Genomic DNA, 14,754 nt, shown 5'->3' with positions numbered 1-14,754 from the left:
AGTCACAGTTGAAGCAGAGGCCCTTATCACGCTGATGATGAAAACGATGCCGATGGACTAATGAACGGTGTCTGGGGCTGAAACGATCGACTGGCATTGCACTTACCTTCTACTAATTTGGTTATTCCCATTGCATCGTGTAGTTCGTGGGGTTTAAGCTGGGTGACTTCTAGCTGAATGTCATCCCAAAGTCCTGAGATAAAACAACTGAGGAGGTTGTGCGCACTCAACCATGTAATACGAGTGGTGAGGCCTTCAAAGTCTTGGAGATAGGCTGAAATGGTGGATGTCTGCAAGAGTTTGAAAAGTGATGCCTCATGGTTAATGTAGGAAGAAGGCCTGAATCACAGCTCAATTTTCTTTACAAAGTCATTCCAATGGGTCAGCTTGGAAAGTTGTCTAGAGCCAGTGAAACCATTGAAGGATGGGGTTGGACATGTAAAAAGCAACTATATCGATACGCTGGTCATCAGGGGTCTAATGGAAGGTAAAGAAATGGGTGATTTGGGATAACCAACTAAGGACACCGTCACTAGTAAAGAGAGGAACCTCTAATTTGGGTAAACGGGGAGGGGTTATGGAGGGTTGGATAGGGTTTGTAGGTGGAGTTAATGGAGAATGAGATTGGGCAAAAGGTAGTGGAGGGGCTGCAGAAAGTGGAAGGAGCAGTGGTTGCACCGTGGGTAGGGAGTGTTTGTCAAGTTGGTTCAACTTAATCATCATCACGGTCATCACGGCTTGCTGAGAAGCCAAAGAGTTGCACAGGAGTTCGATCAACTCAGAATGGGTTTTGTGGATGAGCTCGATGGACTCATTGTGGTGTTGAGACGGTAGAGCAAAGGGATTCAAGCTTGGTAAAGACAGCGTCGTGGCGGGCAAGCTGATCGGCCATCAACACTAGTTGCTCATCGATTGCGCGTGATCGAGTCATCATGCCATCAATCATGAAGTCAACGAAAAGCACTAGAATTATTGTTGTGATGAGTTGATTGTAGAGAAGAAGAGTGAAAGGGAAGAGAAGAGGGAGGAGAAGAAGATAGAGAATTGATGAAACACTCCTTGTTTTTCATTCATTGTAACCCTTCTTTTATAAGGTTTACTACACCCATTGTAACATTAATGCCAATGTGGCATTTTAACAAACATGTTGTCTGCCAGGACAATTGGTCATGGGTTGTCTTTTTTTCTATCACTCATGATTCTCCATATTACAATGGTTTTCATTCATTACTAATCACCAAACTAATTATACCATCAACTACTAATCAAAATGGTTTCTCTGCTTTATTATGTTAACTTAAAAGAAGAGAGGAGGAAAATTGCACACTTTATTCATAATCATTGAAGCTTTTATAAAGACAAAATTCTAAAAAGATAATCTCTACTAATTTGAGTTTTAATCAACACACAACTAACTTAAATATTTAAATCAAAGATATCCTAACCAAACTAAAATAAACATTATTATCTTAACACCCTCCCTTAAACTTATGTTTATCTCATAAGTTTAAAGTTATCTCCCTTGCATGAATGCTTTTATTTTTTAATTGAAGTTTTTCAATAATATTTCTCAACCACCCTACTTGAGAGGCACATGTTGTTGCTGCTACAAATTCAACCTCAGTAGTTGAAGGAATACCAATATGTTGCTTCTTTGATAACCATGAGATAGCTCCAAAACCTATCATAAATACATAACCGGATGCGCTTTTCCGATCATCTAAATCTCCTACATAATTAGTATATGTAAATCTAATCAAATCTGACATCTCTCCTTTCTTATTTAATTTTGTTTTGTATGCCCACTTTAAGCCAATTGTTTTTTGCCCTTTGAGAAGTTCAGTCAACTTCCATGTTTTATTTTTTTCAATAGATGCAAATTCATTATCTATAGCTTTTTTCCACTTTGAATGTTGGATAGCTTCTTCAAAAGATAAAGGATTACAATTTGAAAATAAAGCAAAGTGGGTAGCAAGGTCTTCAGATTGGTTGAAATCTGTTACTTCATAATCTGCCATCCAAGCCGGCCTTTTTCGGACACGAGTAATAGGGGATTTAGTTGATGTCTCCGCTGCTATTTGTGAAATTTTAGTAGTAATTAAGGCTTCATTAGTTGAAATTTCTTGATGTTGGACCTGCTCTCCTTCTTCTTCAACTTCATCACTAATTATAATTGAAGTAGGCTGCTGCTCACTCCAATTCCAAGTGCTCTCCTCATCCAAAATAACATCCCTACTCACCACAATTTTCTTTGTTAATGGATCATACAATTTAAAAGCTTTGGATATTTCACTAATCCCAAGAAAAACACACTTTTGCCCCTTATCATCAAGCTTCTTTCTTTTCTCATCTGGAATATGTGCATATGCAATGCAAACAAAAAATTCTGAAGTGATCTACTGCTGGTCTTCTTCCACTCCATGCTTCTTCTGGTGTTTTGCTTTGAACAGCAAAAGTAGGACTTCTATTTAAGATATGAATGCTCCAATTCAGTGCTTCTGGCCAAAAATTCTTCGGAATTCTGCCCTTTGTTAACAAGGTTCGCACCATATTGAGGATGGTTCGATTTTTTCTTTCTGATACACCATTCTGTTGTGGGGAATAGGAAGTTGTGAGCTCTCTTCGAATGCTATGATAATTACAAAAACTTTCAAAGTCTTTCGAGCAGTACTCTCTTCCACGATCAGTGCAAATTATTTTAATAGGCTTCCTGGTTTCACTTTGAACATATACCTTGAAGCTTTTAAATGCACTAAAAGCTTCTGATTTCTCCTATAAAAAATAAACCCAAGTTTTCCGAGAATAATCATTAGTGAAAGTAATAAAATATCTTTTACCTCCATTAGAAATAGGATTTATTGGTCCACAAATATCAGAGTGAACAAGTTCTAAAACATCTTTTGCTCTCCAAGACTTTCCTTGAGAGAAAGGAGTACGATGTTGTTTGCCAACAACACACTCTTCACAAACTTGGGAGGGAATAGTGATTTTAGGAAGCCCTATCACCATATCCTTTTCTTGGAGTGTCTTCAATCCACCAAAGGTCAAGTGACCATACCGAAAATGCCATAGCCATGAAGGGTCTTTTGTTTTAGCCATCAAACAAGGTTGAGCACATTCAATCTTTATAGGAAACAACCTATTTGAACTCATCAGCACAATTGCAATTGCACCTCTATAAGGATCATATATTTCATAAGTACTCTTTTGAATAGTAATTGTATATCCCTTCTCTTGCAACTGACCAGCGCTCAGTAAGTTACTTTTCAAGTCAGGAACATAAAAAACATTAGAAATTTTTTCTATAAAACCATTCTTGGTTTTTATATTAATATCACTCTTTCCCATCACATTCACCGTAGAGCAACCTCCAAAGCTAACAGTAGAGTGAAAATCTTCATTTAAGTAAGAAAAGGACTTACTTCCACACATATGGTTGCTACAACTAGTGTCCACAAACCAAATATCTGACTTGTGAGATTCCTGACTATCTTGAATTGCCATTAGCAAAGTCTCCATTTCTTTATTTTCTGCAAAATTTGACTTTTCTCCTTTGTCTTTGTCATTAGGTAGCTTGGTATAACATTCAAAACGGTAATGACCAAATCGATGACATCTAAAACACTCAATTTTAGATATATCAAATTGTTGACCTCGTCCTCTTCATTTACTTTGTAGATAAGCATCATCAGTATTTCTGTTGCCACTTCTGTAGCCTCTATCTGCTCTTCCTCTTCCTCTACTTCCACCTCGACCTCTACCTCGTAATATTGATAAGTTGTTGGTTGTAGAGGCCTTCAAAGCTTGCTCCTCAGCAGTAAAATTACGATTGATCTTCTGTTCATGAACTAATAAAGAACTTTGAAGTTCATCAATTGAGAGTGCATCTATGTCCTTTGATTCTTCAATTGAGAAAACTATGTAGTCAAATTTTACTGTCAAAGATCGCAATATCTTTTTAACAATAGTAACATCATCCATCTTCTCCCCATGAAACCGCATATTATTGGCCAATCCCATGGTTCTTGCAAAATAGTTGTTAACAGATTCTCCATCCAATTTTCAAAATCCCTTCTCAAGGCTTGAAGTTGTGCACGCTTCACCCTTGATGAGCCTTGATATTTTCTCTTCATTGAATCCCATATATCCTTGGAGGTTTCTTTGCAAAGAATCGTCTCCAAAATAGATCGATCAATGGTCTGAAATAAGTAATTCTTCGCCTTCAAGTCTTTCAACTTTGATGCCTCAAGTTCCTTCCGCTGGGCTTTTGTAAGTACCACTCCAACATCCGGTTTTGCCACTCCAAATTCAACAATATTCCAATACTACTTGTATTTTAAGAAATTTTTCATCAACATGCTCCAATGATCATAGTGACCATCAAAACGTGGAATAGATGGTTGCACAAAGTTGCCTGCAAACATTGTGAATTTTTTCACTACAAAAAAAACTCTCCCTTTTGTTGAAGACCTCGGCTCTTGATACCACTGTTAACTTAAAAGAAGAGAGGAGAAAAACTGCACATTTTATTCATAATCATTGAAGCCTTTATAAAAGGCAAAATTCTAAAAAGATAATTTTTACTAATTTGAGTTTTAATCAACACACAACTAACTTAAATATTTAAATCAAAGATATCCTAACCAAACTAAAATAAACATCATTATCTTAACATATTATGCCACGAAATCCTTGAACTTGTCACTTGGGACCCTCCCCCCACACACAGTTGCTGTGTTTGCTTCTCCTAACGTCTCCAGCCTTGCTGTTTGCAACAGAAGATGAGCTACTATTGTGTTTGAATTGGAAGAAAGATAGTAATAGAAGTGGAATTGTTGTCAAAAGTCATTAATCATCCCTCGTAGTTATATTGGTTACACACTAGCATAGAAGTAAAATTACTATATTTGAATTGTATTTGAATAATGTGAATTAACATTTGTTAGATTATAAATTGTCACTAGGAGAGTACAAGGGTCATTTGCATACAATGAGCTGGCTTGGAGGGGGTGCGAGAGGGTATAGTAGACAAGATGTTAAACAAGAGTGGTATTATGGATCGCAAGCTCCTTACACTTTCTTCTTTCTAGAATTTCTTGTTCTTCAACCAAGGTTTCGAGATCTCTAGGTTTTGTCCACGACGATGTGGCGTCCAGGTCATGGCCCTTGTTGGTAAGTCAGTTGTATGATTAAATCTCAGGCATCTATTTGTATTAAGTCATGGATTCCTAACAGAACCAATCATTCTGGTAATAAAAGCAAGTTCAGTCACTAATAGGGATATTATAAAATTTCTAATAAAATCAATGTTCTTCTTTCTAGCTCCTAGCCTCTTCCTTCATCTTCCTTTTCTAGCTTTTGAACTGCAACACAGTTGATGGAATGAAATCTGGACGAATGAGCTTGATCTTGTCTCGGCATCGGTGTGAACTAGCTAAATTTGCGAGCTTTAGCTTGAAAGATGAAGGTCAAAATGCAGGTGATGTGATACAAGGCTAAATAATATATTAAATAAATTTAATTAAATTAGGATAAAAATGAGAATAAATGAGAATGATTTTGAACCCTATAAAAACTGATTGGTACTTTTAAGTTTTGCATCAAATATTAATTATGATAAAAGAAATCTTTTTTAAAAAAAAATATATGAATAATTACAATTTTTTATTGAAAATAAATCAATTTATTTGAAAAGGTAATATTAACCAAATGAAATGAACTTTACATCAATTTCCTCCAATATCCAAGATATATTTTCGTTGATTTTTTATCCTTTTTTAATATTAATGGAAGGAGTACCTAGGTTGTAAAATACAGTGAGACTTGGTTTAAGAAAATGGCAATTAAATATAATTATATGAAACTTTTACTTTTAATTTTATTTTGTTGTTTCCATGTAAATCTCTTGAATTGGAGATGATTTTTATGTGAAAGATTTATTTAATTTCATTATGGTTAAATATATTTTAGTTGGTCGTTTGTTCAGTATATTTTTTTAATTGTTCAAAGTATTTTTTTTCAATTTTTAAATTTTTTTGTTAATATAAGTGGCATATCTTAATTATTTTTATCAAGCAAAAATGCGTTTAATTAATCTTGCTTTTGGATTTTACAAAATAACTTTTCAATGAAATTTTTTATGAAATAAATTTTAGATATTGGGAAAAAAGAGAGAATATATTAAAATAATTTAGGCAAAATTATCTTACTCCTCAATTTCAATGAAGACAATAATAAAATAAGAGAAAATTATTTACTAGTCCTTGATACTTTTCAAATATCTAGATCAGCCCCTCTTACATTTTGCAATACTAATCAGACCCTATTTTTTGAGTTGTGTACCTTTGCATCCCTCACGTTACACTTCTCTGTCATATTTTTTGAAAAACTCAAAACTACCATTTATGTTTGGAGAGAATTGGTACATGTTTTCGAGTAAATTCAACCACCAGTCATGTCAAGGTATGGGTGGTTGTACCTTGTGGCTTGCTTGAAAAGTGTCTCCATCTTCTTCTCCTCCTCTTTCTTCTTCTACTTGTTCTTAACATTTAAGTTTTTATTTTTTAACATTTAAGTTTTTATTTATATTACTTATAATATTAATAATTGAAAAACATAATTACACCTAATTATTTATGCAATAAATGTCCATAAGACTATTTGAAATCCAAGATATACAATAGTTATCATAGTATGAGTTATTTAATTATATTATTTTATATATGATATTGCCTCAAGACTTCTGCACAAAATTTTACAAACTCCGATGCGGAGGCAGGGAGAATGCCTAGTAACATTTAATTGCTATCTTTAAAAAAAAACACCTAAAATTAAAAAGTCTTTAGGAACTTTAGGATTAAGATTATAATTTGGCTTTTAAGAGCGAGCCTAGCTTTAACTGCAATGGGTGAGCCCGTCTTTTTGGTAATAAATTTTTCAAAATATTTTTCCAAAAAATATAGTTTTTTATAGGTATAATTACCAAAATAGTCTCTGTACTTTTCTCTCTCTTCCTTTTGGTCCCTCTACTCAGAAATGTTCTCGACTAGTCTCTTTACTTTTGAAAATGCGTCAACTTAGTCCCTCTAGTTAGGTCATTTTTAAAAGTAGAGGGATTAGTTGGGAGCATTTCTAACTAAAAGAGCACATTTTTAAAAATCAGAAGGACTAGTCGGGAGTATTTCCGAGTAGAGAGACCAAAAGAGAAGTTAAAGAAAAATAGAGGGACTAATTAGGATATTATACCTTAATATAATTATATGAAACTTTATATATAAATATACACATATTTGTTTGAGTTGTTTCCATGCAGAGCTCATGACTTGGAAATGACTTTTACGTGAGATTAATTTAATTTATTTTAATTATGATTAAATATATTTTAGTTTGCTGTTCAATTAGTAAGTATATTTTTATTTGTTCAAAATAGTCTTTTTAATGTTTAAATTTTTTTTGTGTCAGTATAAGTACAATTTTTAAATTGTTTTTAAAATTTCTTTTTCTCCTGTTTACTACCTTAACAAAATATTAATAATACATTTAATCGATTTAATTTTTGAATTTTGAAAATTAGATGTTTTTTCACTGTAATTTTTATTGGGAAAATATGGTCTTTAATGAAAATTTCTTTGGGAGTTATGAAATATCCAAATAACACGTGAGAAGAAAAAATTCTAGAGAGAGACAAATTTGATTCCTCCCATTTTATTTATCAACTGCAAACCTTTTATTTTTATTGATTTCTATTTTTAATGTGATTGGTTAATCTTTGTTATATTTAATGTCATTCAAATTATCGAAAATAATTTACATAGAATTTTTTTTTTTGTAAAGTTCATTTAAAGTAACTGTGTATAGTCTTTTTTTTTTCTTTTTCCAATTGAATAATGTGGCATTTATTAATTAAATATAATTTTAAATATAATTTGAGAACTTCGACCAGTAAAATTTAAATAAAATAAAATACATTTAAGTGATTTAACAAACCAAAGGATGTCATTGGTTAATACAAAACATAAAATTAAATCAAATCAACAAGATTGATATGATAAAATAATTATGATATATTCAGAATTTATTTAAATTGAATTTAAATAAAAACACTTTTATCCAGTAAAAGATAGGAAATTTAAAATAAAAAAACTTTTAAAACATACATTTAACATCCAAATATGGATTCATTTGTAAATTTTACTTCTATATAAATAAGTCTTATCTGATTATTTTAAAATAAAAATCATCTATAATTATTCCTTTCTTCCAACTTCATTGTTATCTTTTTTTGTAAGATTATATTGGAAAATTTGTACCTTTATGGAGAATTTTAAAAAAAAAAATAATTTTACCTAAATTTGGAAGCCCTTTGGATATATTCTCTAAATTTTTTCCGATATATTAAATTTATTTCAAAAATTGTTGATGGAAATTGAGAGCCCATGCATAACAATTAACAAAAACTTGATAAAAGTACGATAATTATATAAAAATATATAATTATATAAAACAAAATCTTGACAATTATGAAATTCTAATTTGAAAATCATTTTAATATGTTTTTTTCAATTTCCTCCAATATATTAAATTTTTTTTCATCAATTTTTAACACAATATAAGAATCACTTTCAACAAAATCTTGACACAACATAACATTGTAATTATATAAAACTTTAGCTCATTCATTTTAAGTTGTTTCACATTGAGCTCATGAATTCAAAACATTTTTTTTAGCATTTTATAATATACATTTACTTAATCTAATTAAAACTAAATGCACTTTTGTATAAATAAATATAATTTTTACAAGGTTATATTAACAATTATGAAATTCTATAGGGGCATGCAAGCAAATTCCTCTTCTGTTTATTATCATATCATGTGAAGTGTGAACTGCTACTTGCAAATCAAAAGAGGAAGAATACTGAAACTAAAAACAGCTTCAAGTTAGACAAGAAAACAGAAAGCTGTGTTTGTATCAAGAAACATAAAAGTAAAGAAAGGAAAATTTCAACAGTATAAATTCTCCTACATTTGCTTGTCACAATCTCATTTGTGCTTAATTATTCTTCAATTCAAAGAAAATAAAAGTTAACAAAGATCTTAGCATCAAACATTAAGCCAAATTATCAAACCTTTCTAGATGAGGGGAATCAAGAATACAATTTCCAGTCACCTAAAAATGTTTCAACACTAGAATAAATTGTCTAATTTCATGGATGAAGCACCTGGTGATCGATTTGGTAAGTGGAAAACAGTATTCTAGACTTCTATTTCTAAAACATATATATTGCTCTGATCGATCTTGCACGTGTGCTTCCATATATCAAAATAGTTTTGAAGTCACTGCCAAACTAAAATAACTTAAATAATGAGATTTTACAGAGAGTTAAGTTGGAGATGAAGAAGATTTTATTACAAATTAAATGTAATAAGCCATAGTTACCTATTAGAGGCAAAATCTCAATTAATTTGTAAGGCATTCATGATGTAAAAGGACAAACTTTGTTTGTACATATAATTTCAGGTTTTGTAATGATATATATATATATAGACATAATTAGTATATAATTTTTTTAGTAATTTTTTTTTTCTAACATGGTGGAAAAGCCGTACATGTCAAGAGCATGCATACCATCGGACGCTAGATCCATTTTTTCACACAACTGCGTTCGGAGTGTTTTTAACCCTGAGTAATGAAAATATTCATAAAATACTTTTTGTAGTCGGACCGATACCACTAACCAAAGGCCCTTTGGTTTTTTTAATAATAATAAATAAATAAAATCATTAATCTAAAAAACTTTGACTCAGAAATTCTCTAGAAATTTAAAAAAAAAAACACCAATTCTAGAATTTTTCTGCAACTCTAAAATTATTATAATAGAAAATTAGTATTTATTATTATTTTTTCTTCAATGTTCCTTGACAACTTTGGTATGACCTGGCTACATCACCCTGCCACCCCCACCCAGAGCTTGTCTAATTCTATTTTTAATTTTATATTTTTAAAACAGTTTTATAAAGCTGATTAACAAGTTTAATTTTTTTTTAAAAAAAATTCCCATTTGAGTAAATGTATTTTAAAAATAGATCTTAAAAAAAATAAACTCAATTGGAAAAGTTTGTAAAAACAGGTTTAAAAAAAAAAATTTGCTTGATTCATTATTTTATGCAATTGATATTGATGCATATTTTTATAATAATTTAATGACCATATAACTTTAATAGTTTAATGAACTAATATGATAATATATTTATATTAAAAATAAACATAAAATGAATATAAATATTAAATAGAACTCAAAATGATAATATAATGTATATATTTAATGTTAATAATATTTATATATATAGTCCAAACATAAATTTAATGTTCAAAATTATTATAATATAGTCACATTTAATTTATAATATAATCAAGATATCTTGGCCTTTAGAAGTTGTTGTCAGTTTTTGTTTTTTATAAACACTTGCTTTTTTTTTTTAAAAATTGAAAAAAAAACACTTGTTTAGGTTTTTTAAAAATAAAAACTATTTTAAAAAACAACAATGAAACATGCCCATAGTTTTTTTAATATCATATATACAAATTTGTGAAGTTCATATCACCAAATAATAAAATTTTATAGATTTTTTTAAATTATAATTTTTACATTATGTATATTAATTTGTCTAAAAAAAATCAACAGATCCGGTGATAAAAGTTTGACAAATATATTTCTAATAACATAAAGTTTTAAATTATATATAGATTGTGGAAACCAAATAATATTTTTCACAAATAACTTTTTATTTTAAATACAATTTCATCTCATTCTTTTAATGGACAACCCTCACACTGGTATCAAAGCTACCCATTTGACCATTTCAATAACCATTGAGTTACTGTATATATCATCTAGACAAATAAAGAGTTAAACTCTAGGCTCATTTGGATGCCACTATGTTATAAGTTTCCCCCAATTAAAATTCTCTTTCAATTTCCCTCAATGGGAAATGGTGGAGTCAATAATCATTAACATTTTATTATTATTTGAATAATAATCTTCTGAAAATGCCCTCCCATTAAACTTTATTATTATAATTAAAAGCAAGTATTTAAAAAAAAGATCTCTTACTGTTCGCATCCAAATATTCATTGTAATAAACAATTCTTTTAAAATTTATATGAATAAACTTATCTTAATTTTCATAGTGGAAATAAATCAGTTTATTATTATATGAAAAAGTAATACGAATCAAGTAAATTGAATTTCACATCAATTATCTCCAATATCCTACATTTATTTTCATTGAATTTTTAATTCCTTTTTTAATACTAATGGAAGGAATATAAACATGGTTGTAAATTATATTTGAGATTTACCTTAATATAATTAAATGAATTTATATACGCAAACACACACACACACACACATATATATATATATATATATATGTTTGAGTTGTTTGCACGCAGAGCTTATGAATTGGAAATGACTTTAATATGGGATATCTTTTTTTTAATTTAATTATGATTAAATATATTTTAGTTTGTTGTCCAATTGGTCAGTATATTTTTAAATTGTTCTGAACAGTCTTTTTAATTATTAATTTTTTTGACAGCATAAGTACCATTTTTAAATTATTTTTTAAAATTTCTTTCTCTTGATGTAATACATTAACAAAAAAAAATACATTTAATCGATTTAATTTTTGGATTTTGAAAAGCATTGAGAAAATATGATCTTTTGTGAAAAATTCTTTGGGGTTATAAAAAAAATCCAAATAACACACGAGGAAAAAAATTCTAAAGAGAAAGAGAAATTTGTTTCCTCCGAACTTATTTTTCAAGTCTAAACCTTTTATTTTTATTGATTTCTATTTGTTAAATTTTTGTTATATTTAATGTCATTCAAATTATGGAAATAATTAACATAGAATTTGTTTGTAAAATTCACATAAAGTAATTGTGTGTAGTCAATTTTCTTTGCCGATTGAATAATGTGCCATATATTAATTAAATGATTTTTTTTAAATATAATTTGAGAAGTTTGATCAATAAAATTTAAATAAATAAAATACATTTGACAAACCAAAGGCTTTGTCATTGATTAATATAGAACAAAAAATTAAATCAAATCAACTAGATTGATATGATACGATAAGATATTATTATTCAGAATTTACTTAAATTGAATTTAGATAAAAACACTTTTAGCCTGTAAAAGACAGGATATTTAAAAAAATTTAAAAAACATACATTTAACAAACGATATGAATTTATATGTAAATTCAGCTTCTATACCAATAACTCTTATATGATTATTTTAAAATAAAAATTATCTCTAATTATTTCTGATAACTTTATTTTTATTTTTATTTTTTTTGAAGGATTCTATAGAAAAAAAGTCTATTATTGTCCTCATTGAGAATGATAAACAAAATAATTTTCCTAGAAGTCTTTGGGTATTTTCTCTCAATTTTCTTAGATATCTTAAATTTTTTTTCAACATTTGTTGATGGAAAATTCGGAGCCCTCTATCACATTTAACAAAACCTTTTAGAAGTTATAATATAATTATATAAAACTTTTTCTAATTTCATCCTAATTTGAAAGTCATTTTAATATATATTTTTTTAATTTCTTCAAATATCCTAAATTTATTTCATCAATTCATAGCGCAATATGAGAATCACTTCCAACAAAAATCTTGACAACATTGTAATTATATAAAACTTTAGCTCATTCATTTAATATTTGAAAAAAAAAATTAATCTAAAATGTTTTTTTTTTATCTCAAACAAAATATTTTAAAAAAATATTTATTTTAAAATTGTTTAAAAATTAACAATTTGAGAATTATATTAAGCTTGTGGGTATAATAAAGAAAAATAATGATCCCCTCTGACATGTGAGATTACCATCAATGGCAATAGCAAGAATTGAAGGCGATGGAACAAAACTTGAACGCCATCCAACTGTAACTATTTCATTAAACATAATTATTTTACTAAATCAAGCAATAATCCCCCAAGTAGGAAATCATTACTTGCTTACAAACACATCCTAAGCATTTGAGAGCATTGCATTATGTTGTGTAACTTGTGAGTTTTGAAAACCTTGCAGGTTTCAACAGTGGCCCTGTTTGGATGCATAGTAAATTTTTCTGTAGGAATTTTATTCCATAGGATTCAGAAATGATTCCTTAGGAATTAACTACAGGAAAAATTCCTACGGAATCAGTGTTTGGATGTGCTCAGGAATTTTCCATAGGAATTTTTTTAATTATGAAAATGAAACTAGCCAGTTAGAGTTTTGATTAAAAACTAGCCGTTGAGTTTTCCAAAAACTAGCTGTCTAACAATTTTTTTCTCTATTTAAAGCTCAACAATCTTGCTATTTGTATACTTATCTCTCCCTAGCTTAAATTTTACCTCTCAAAGTTTTTTGTTTCAATATGGATCTAGATCAATGGAGAAAGATTAATGAAGATGATGACGAATTCATGTTCACCATTTTACCAAGTTTATTTCCTACAAGTTCAGCAACTACGCCTTTGTCATACATCAATATTAACAGTGATGCATATGTTCAAGAAATTCTTCGAGGTCATGAGGCACGTTGTGGCGTGAATTTTGTATGGAGCCTTGTATATTTCAAGCACTTGGTAATTGTTTAACAGAAAGATCTCTTCTTCGAAGCTCAAAAAGGGTTACAATCGAGGAACAACTAGCAATGTTTATGTACACTCTTGCGCACAACGCTAGTAATCGTGACGTGCAAGAACGTTTCCAACATTCAGCAGAAACGGTTAGCCGTTATTTTAATTAATACAAATCTTTAAGTCACTATGACAATATTAAACATCCTCAAACATAAATTGCATGTAAGTAAATATAAGAAACATATAACATAACATTGTTTTAATTAATCATTTGTCGTAGCCACAACACTTTCCGATCTTCGCTGGTGATACTTAAGAAGATTTCACGATTATCCTTTTCTTTAAAACAATGTTGTAACTTTAACAAACTCTTCATCCGAAAATAGATCACACACCATATTAAAGGCCGCCATGCATTCTCCTATGGTGTACTTCTCCCTCACCGGTTCATTTTCATAGCATCAATATATCTATCGGCTCGCTACGACGATATCTATATATTGTTCTAAGAATGCCTCTTGAACATTTTTCGCTTTCTGGGTCCTTTTTCCTTCTTTGCGTATTATCTCCTACCCCTTGCTGTCTTGCACTACATGAACTTTGTGGTTGTGAAATATATGGTTGACTGCATGGAGGTTCTTCCCGTGCAAAATCACGATCCTGTCTCTATTTCGTGTGTAGACAATGATTGGATAGGATCATTTGGTGCCGGAATGCTTGGAGATGGAGTGTCCATTGGCACGCTTTGCATAATAATCTACATCACGAGAGCGTCTTCCTTCTGCATATCTCCCTATGAAATAAATGTACAAATGATTAGAAAATGTATTACAAATCTTTAAAGCAAACATTACTAAAGTAACACTACCCTCATAAATCTCTTGCAATGATGTGAAATATGGAAAAGATTTTTGATGCCATCTTTCTTGCTTCTTTTTATTTCTCTGCATATTTTTGATGAAAATGTTAAAAAAACTATTGCATAAAAGTTTGTAAATTATGTGATAAAAATTTATACTCTCAAGTAGTGGTGCCCAAACTTCTTCATCAGGGCTTCTACCATATTTTTCATAATTCCATCCAAAAGCCACTTAATTCGTAGAAACCCCTT

This window comes from Dioscorea cayenensis, chromosome 8 (assembly GCF_009730915.1).
Source record: "Dioscorea cayenensis subsp. rotundata cultivar TDr96_F1 chromosome 8, TDr96_F1_v2_PseudoChromosome.rev07_lg8_w22 25.fasta, whole genome shotgun sequence".
Classification (NCBI taxonomy): Eukaryota; Viridiplantae; Streptophyta; class Magnoliopsida; order Dioscoreales; family Dioscoreaceae; genus Dioscorea; species Dioscorea cayenensis.
The sequence above is the reverse complement of the archived record's forward strand: the minus strand, read 5'-3'. Positions refer to the sequence as shown.